This window comes from Lupinus angustifolius, chromosome LG11 (genome assembly GCF_001865875.1).
Source record: "Lupinus angustifolius cultivar Tanjil chromosome LG11, LupAngTanjil_v1.0, whole genome shotgun sequence".
Classification (NCBI taxonomy): Eukaryota; Viridiplantae; Streptophyta; class Magnoliopsida; order Fabales; family Fabaceae; genus Lupinus; species Lupinus angustifolius.
In genome coordinates, this window is record NC_032019.1 from 12,841,874 (window position 1) to 12,842,222 (window position 349).

Genomic DNA, 349 nt, shown 5'->3' on the forward strand with positions numbered 1-349 from the left:
AAGTATCGTGGTATGATTGGGTCTTTACTTTACTTAACTGCAAGTAGACCTGATATCATGTTCAGTGTATGCATGTGTGCGAGATATCAATCATCACCTAGAGAATCACACTATATAACTGTTAAAAGAATCATGAGATATTTAAAATGAACTACTAACATGGGATTATGGTATCCTCGGGATGCCTCACTATCCTTGGTGGGTTATTCCGATTTCGATTTCGTCGGATGTAAATTGGACCGGAAAAGCACTAGTGGTACCTGCCAACTATTGGGCAGTTCATTAGTAGCATGGCAAAGCAAAAAGCAAGCCTGTGTTGCTTTGTCCACCGCCGAAGCGGAATACATTG